This window comes from Dermacentor albipictus, chromosome 6 (assembly GCF_038994185.2).
Source record: "Dermacentor albipictus isolate Rhodes 1998 colony chromosome 6, USDA_Dalb.pri_finalv2, whole genome shotgun sequence".
NCBI lineage: Eukaryota > Metazoa > Arthropoda > Arachnida > Ixodida > Ixodidae > Dermacentor > Dermacentor albipictus.
Window position 1 is genome coordinate 90,723,293 of NC_091826.1, and position 5,841 is coordinate 90,729,133.

Genomic DNA, 5,841 nt, shown 5'->3' on the forward strand with positions numbered 1-5,841 from the left:
TATACTGGGGATTGTGACTCGGCAGTATACATGCTGCAGAGCAGCTCTGCAGCTGGCGACTCGATTTCTACAGAAGCAAAAGAGTAAAAACAAATCACTGGCAATGTAATGGCAGATAATGCATTCTGATCTGCTCAAAAAAAAGAAAAAGCTGTGCAATACCACACTTTTTTCGCAGTAGTAAAATGTGGTGTAGAAATTATTATTACTATCTTGCGGTACTGTGTATTTTGTCCTCCTTTTGATGTTATGGGAGCAGTTGATGCAATATGCTTGAAACTAGAGCGATCACCTATTCTTTCACACGAACACCACCATGCACACAAAACGGCAGCATCTCAAAAAAAGTTGTACTGACTGTTCAATGTGAGCAGCTTCTATACAGAAGTTCCAGAAGCAGATGGCACATGAGAAATATTTTATCCAGGCTTTCCGTTCTTTCAATGTGCTTTACTGTGTGGTTGCCAAGATAGTCAGTGAAATTAATGTATCATAAAACTTGCTTGGCGATTACACTTACGAGCCTGTAACATGTCTATAAGTCATACATAACGTCCAAGATTGTGCCTGCTTTATTATGTACTGCAATATGCTACCCACTACATATGCATTTATGAACGTGTCAAAATTGCGGCTTTCCGCATGCGTCAAGCAAATGCGACACGAAGCAGTGGCCTCTCGTACTGCACTCTTTTTAACAAATGCCTCACGATCCATATAAGCAATGCAGCTACGTTGTCCTACCTTCGCGAATAATGTACGTTGGAAGACCATGTATGTACTAATCGGCAAATGAACCTGTTTACGCGCGACAATTACCGTTCAACTCTCTGTCCACGACATGGCTGGACTGCGATGCGAGGGTCTCGGCAGCGGCGTCTCTCATACGCTGCGCACTGGTAGTTGCCTTGGCAGCAGCTGACGGTCCCTGCTGCCGTCGCACCTCCACGACCCCTTTTCGTCTCCTCGGTTTTATTTTCATAATATAATTGAATTCCCGCGCCAAGTCAGACACTTCTTGCAGCAGCCGCTGCAGCTCATCGTACTGTTCCTCGGTGCCGGACCTAAAAACAAATAGTAGGGCAAGCGTGGACGGTTTTTTTCTGCTAGAATCAACAGCAGAATCAACAGCAATCTACGCACAAATAAGAAAAGTCACTTACTTCCGCAGGTTCTCTCGGTCGTCCTGTCTGAAGTAGCCGACCAGCAGCTCCACGCGATCTTTGATCGCACGAAGCGAGACGTCCCTGCGCAGGGCTGCGATCACGTTCACGAGAAGTGTTTCCCACATGGCGGGGTTCTGAAATGGATTTATCGCCACAACCTCCCGAAGTAGAATAAGATCCTCGTGCCTCTTAAAGTGTACTCTAGGTTTGCGTTTTGCACCTCTCGATTCCAACGAGCTCGTTGACGGGCTAGCAGCACTGGGGGCAGCCATTTTGCTTCGCTAGACCCGCTTGACGCGCTCGCCGCGCTCCGCTGAGAAAGCTTTCTAGCGGAGAGGGGGCTCCCGTCCGCTCGCCCGCTCACGGCTGAACGCGTCGCGCATGCGCACTTGCGCTTCCGCTAGCCCGCTGAGCGGAGCGGACCGTCAAAAACGTTCTGCTAAAACTGTCTACTATTACAACACCGTCTTTCAGGAACACTGTCGCGCGCGTCGTGCGTCCAAAGAACACGGACGATCGTTGGTGCCGGCCACGACCGGCTTTATTAGTAATAAAGCCGGTCGTGGTGCCGGCGCCCTCCGCATGGTCGGCCATTACAGGGCTCCGATTGGTTGACGCCTGCGACTCGTCGCAGCCTCTCATTGGTGCACGCCGGCGCAGCTTCGCCGCGCGTCGGCAAACTTTAATTTTTTTTTAATATTTGGGGTCTTACGTGCCAAAACCACTTTCTGATTATGAGGCATGCCGTAGTGGAGGACTCCGGAAATTTTGACCACCTGGGGTTCTTTAACGTGCACCTAAATCTAAGCACACGGGTGTTTTCGCATTTCGCCCCCATCGAAATGCGGCCGCCGTGGCCGGGATTCGATCCCGCGACCTCGTGCTCAGCAGCCCAACACCATAGCCACTGAGCAACCACGGCGGGTTCGGCAAACTTCTAGCATCGGCAGTAGACATAAGACAGTTTTAGCAGAGCGTTTGCTTGCGCTCCGCTCCGCACACGTTTCACGCGCGCCGGTGGCTGCATAGAATGCATTGATTTCGCTTATCTAACAAGCGCGTCTCCCAGAGACGCCACTGACGTGCTCTCAGCTTGGCGGTAAAACGATTACGAAAGCAACTACACGCCCCCTGACGCACCGCTAAATCAGGTTTCTAGCGGAACGTGGTCAGCGTCCCACGTTCCGCTGCCGCTATGTGTGCTGTGCGCACGCGCGTCAGTGTTCCCAGTAGCGTTTTGCTGAGCGGCTGCGTGCCAATTGTTGCGATAGGCCGGTCTGAGCGGAGCGGACGGTAAACGCTCTGCTAAAACTCTCTATAATCGCTGCGCGACGTTCCGCTTCGCCGCATTTCCGACCGACGCTTTGACGCATTTGACCCTTCGGCACGCGCCGAAGCTTTCCGGCGCGTGCCAGTGGTTGGGGCAGGCTGTACAACTTTCCGTCGCAGCCTTGGGAGAAGACGCGAAGACAAAAATGGATTATCGCTGTGCGACGAGTCAAGTAAGTGAATTCCTATTTGTAAACGGAAATCGCTGCATATTACGCAAGCATACAAGGACGATGTTCATTTTTCACTTCGCGGCCATCAGTTACCAGATTGATGACCAGTGTACGGAGGGTTTTCACGAGGCGGTCGCTTATGTTCACTGTTTGGGCAGTTTCGCGGTTTGTAGGTCGATAACCTTTCGATTGATATTGCAGGCATCGTACTGAGGAAATAAAGAAAGCGCAGTATGACATTTGGCAATAGTTTGAGACGCACTGTGCTCAGTCTTGTGGCGTCTGTTTCTTGAGAATGATGATCAAACTGCTCGTAGGCGTGTTCATCGCAAGTAATGAGGAACTGCATCTTCAACGGGAGCCATCCTCCGTATTGGTCGTGCTTTATTTTGTTTCGATGCTACATGCTGTTCGCGGCGGTGTCGTACGTGTTGACTCCGGCGGACAAGAAACGCCAAACGACCTGCGCTGTCATGCGCTTTTCCTGCCCGCCGACCACTTCGCGATTTATCTATGTGATTTATTCCGAACTGCTGTATTGGTACATAATCTGATCTACATTAACCATAACGAAAAGTTAATGCGACACAAGCTTGGGAGAAAGTGTATGAGGTGCGTCAGGTTAGCAATACATAGAGAAATAATTTGTATGTGCAGTGTGTTTTCCTGTTGTTTTAATCATGGCCCTTTCGTTGATTGACCCTGCTACACCTGTTGCAGCAGATTGATGGTAATTACACATGTCTTACTTATTTCAGTTTTGGAGACTCCTCAGATTGGCAGCCTAATCGGGATTCTAGGGTGTACTCGAAACATTTCGTGAATGGCGAGAAGAGCACAATTGAAAGCCACCCAGGCTATGTGCCTAAAATTTTTAGTGTACAAGAAGAGGTCCACTTCACCTACTACTAAGCTGACTAGATTTAGTAGGTAAGCTTCTCTCTGATGTCCTATTTGGGTTTTCGTTTGCGTCAGAAGCTGGGATTGTTGAATATGTTCCGTCTTTTCCCATTTAGCTTCGCCATGGACCAGTTGGTCTCTACTAATAAATGTGAATGCATGCATGTAGATGTGCCCAGTGCAAAAGACGTGTACTGACAAGGTTCAGTGGCATTCAAGCTTCTATAAAATGTGCAGGTGGAAGCAGCGGCATTCTAGATCGTCTGCTCCTTCTGCTGCCCCTTCATCACCTGCTACTCCTGCGTCAGCCGCTGTCTCTGGATCAGCTCCTCCCCACACAGCCGAGACAGTAGGAACCAGTTGTACCAGCGGCCTCGCGATAGCCGACCTAGCAACTGGTACAAACCTGTTGTACGAGGGGAGCTCGTCAGAGGACTTAGGTCTACTGGCCACTGTTGCTGCTGAGCATTGCACTGCAGTAAAATCCATGGTAAGCTTCTGAAAATTTTTTAACCTGAAGTTGAATGCCTGCATTTGAACAGCAAAATGTTTTTGTTCTTATACCATGCTGAGTTGCGCCTCCCCGTGTAGCATTGGCAGCAAATTCACAGTGTTGTACTCTTATTGCTCATCCCCTTCTCATTTTCAGTGCAACATTTGGTGCACAAAATGTGACATCATATTTCTGGAGAGGCTAGTTTGAGAAGTTTGTTTACTGCCAATAAATTTGTGTGTTATGACTGATGAAAGTGAGGTGGCCGCTGTAAACTAGCATGTATTTATTCATCTTTACTGCAATTTTACACACGAAACACAGACTGAAGGGACAAGCACATCAAGCAAGAATTTCACGGTGTTCATGTGTCTCATCAATGAATCAGGGGCATCAACTCAAGTGAAACATCTTGAGACATGCGACAGCAGTGTGCAACACAAGCCAGAGGTCTGTAGCAGGCACAGTGGCTCTTACTACAGAACCAGCTACTTCTCTGGCTATGACAGCGTAGCTAAATCCACAAACGCATTGCAAGACCTATGCAATGTAAGCAAAGTAGTGTTTGCAATGCTTCTGAGCATACTTCCGCCTTCATCAGAGCGAAAATGTCATGTCACTGCTGAAAATAGGCTTCTTTTATTTCTTATGAAGTTAAAGCTTGGAATGAGCTACTCATCACTGGCTATTCTTTTCTCTGTAAGCGAAACGTCAGCATCACGGCATTTCAAGAGTGTTCTAAAGACACTCGCTGTGGCAACCAAACAATGGATTTTTCGTCCCCCATCAAGAGTGATTGAGGCCACGATGCCTGAGAGTTTTAAGGTGCATTATCCTGGCTGTACAATGATTATTGATTGCACTGAAATACGTACAGAGCAGCCACCAACTGTGCAACAAGAACGAGTCTTGTACTCGAATTACAAAGGGTCATATACACTGAAGTTTTTAGTGGCTGTAACATCAGGAGGGATGATCTGCTTTTGTTCAAAAGCCTATGGTGGTAGACTGTTCGATGCCCACGTTACAGTCGATTCTGGGTTCCTAGACCTTGTTCAACCAGGGGATACCATTCTTGCCGATAAGGGATTCCCAGGCATCCAAACAGTTCTAGGAAACCAGAATGCTGTCCTAGTTATGCCTCCGTTTCTCCTTGCCTCTCAGTTTTCACCAGAGGAGGTGCGGGACACATACAATATCGCGCAAGTGCGGATACATGTTGAACGAATGATTCAGAGGATCAAAATCTATAACGTCTTGAACAACAAGGTACCAACCGAGCTTATCCCATGTATGAATGATGTCTTTCATGTCTGCTGCGTGCTAGCTAACCTGCAGCTCCCAATAATTAAGTGCAAAGAACAGCCACAGTCATCTGCCATATATGCATCATGAGCTATTCACTGGCCTCACTCAGGATTACATGAAACAAAACTAACGATAGTTAGGGGAGAGCCTCAGTCCGCTATCCAATGTTTCAACAAGAGTACTTGCCTTGATCTGGACTCACTGGGGTTGCAAAGGTCATCTTGTTGAGATGTTAGCTGGCAGACGGAGCCTTCTAATATTTCTTTCCCATGTTGCTCAGGTTTTTTCTGCTGTTTGTCTGCCATTGGTGCTCACTTTGGATTATTTTTTGGGGGGGTTGGTGATCAATGTCCTGAAGCAACTTTAGCTATCAGAAACAACATAACAGAGGGCTTTGGGAAAATGTCACCCATGTGTGGAGCACAAAGATAAGTCTTGCATTTCACCTCCATCAGTATACTGTATTCGTGGC

At 47.9% G+C, this 5,841-nt stretch overlaps 1 pseudogene; it reads left to right on the forward strand.

Moving 5' to 3' along the window:
• Nucleotides 1-1,289: 1,289 nt before the first annotated feature.
• On the forward strand, nt 1,290-5,456 carry LOC135912417 (uncharacterized; annotated as a pseudogene).
• Nucleotides 5,457-5,841: the final 385 nt, after the last annotated feature.